We start from the raw sequence: 1,316 nt of genomic DNA on the forward strand, positions 1-1,316 counted from the left end.
TGTGTGAAAAGCCCTAATAGGGAAATGGGGCCTTAGATGTATTCCTGAGGGATGTGTGGGGCTTGATCTGGAGGATGGGAGCAGGAAAGTCCTTACCAGCAGTGGGAGAGATGGGGTTTCTGTCCTAAGAGAGGTCAGGGACACATGAGATGAGTAACCAGTGCTGGGAAGAAAGCGGCACCATCCTTAAACAGAACACTGCAGTTCTCTCTCTGAACCTGGCAAGAAGGGAGAGGCAACAAAGATGGAAAATGTAGGTGTGTCTAGCACATTTGAGAGGATTCATGAAACTCCCATTTCATTCCTTTAATTCTCTCTGGGATAAAATATTTTTTTCTCCCTGACAGAAGCAGCCTAGAGGCTCAGGAAGAGCATTGAGTACACTAGTGCATCCTTGGAATGCATGACTCTCTGTATTCTTTACCCACAAAATAATGCAAATGAAGCACTCTGGTGAGTTAAAAATGGTAAGGTCTCTGGGATACATTGTAATAGGAAAGAAGAAAAAAGATTCTAAACAGCACAGGTAGATTGAAGAATGATATAATGGTAAATTTTGAGAGACTGAGAAAATCATTTCAAAAAAGGTAACTTTGGCCTGTATCTCATTATTTACATTTGTCTGGAAAAAAAATGTTTGACCTTTAAGATGAAACCTGAATACATCTTGAAAGACAGTGTTTCTGGGTATGCAAAAAAGGTTGACAATTATTCAGTCTCAGCACATTGAAGATGTGGTTCCACTGTCTCCTGGCTTCCATATTTACTATGGAGAAGTTGGCTGTCTGGATAGAACTAATTATAATTGTTCATTGGTTTATAATCTGTCTTTTCTCTGGATATTTTTAAGATCTTTTATTTCTTCTTAAATTTCACAATATTGCATTTAGGTACAGGTTTCTTTATACCTACCTTGCTTTGGATTTGTGCTTCTGATTCTAACCGTTGATGTTGTTCATCAATTTTATATCATTCTTAGCTATTAGTTCTCTATATGCTGACTCTCCCCCAACCTCTTATCTCCTCTGTGAACTACAACTAGATAACCTATTAGGCCTTCTTATGCCATATCTAATATCTATCATACTCTTTATCACATGCTTATTTATTTGACTCTGTTGTATTCTGGGTAATATTTTCAGATTTATCTTCTAGCCCACTTTTCATCCCTACCACCTCTGCTATTTAACTCATCTACAAAGGTTTTATTTCTACTGTCATATTTTTCCATTTATAGAAATATATGACTATTTTGTTTCTAGTACTTATGACTTTTTTCAGTTTTTGTCTATGAAAGTAAGCTTTATATTATAGTC

This window comes from Manis javanica, chromosome 1, assembly GCF_040802235.1.
Source record: "Manis javanica isolate MJ-LG chromosome 1, MJ_LKY, whole genome shotgun sequence".
Taxonomy (NCBI): Eukaryota; Metazoa; Chordata; class Mammalia; order Pholidota; family Manidae; genus Manis; species Manis javanica.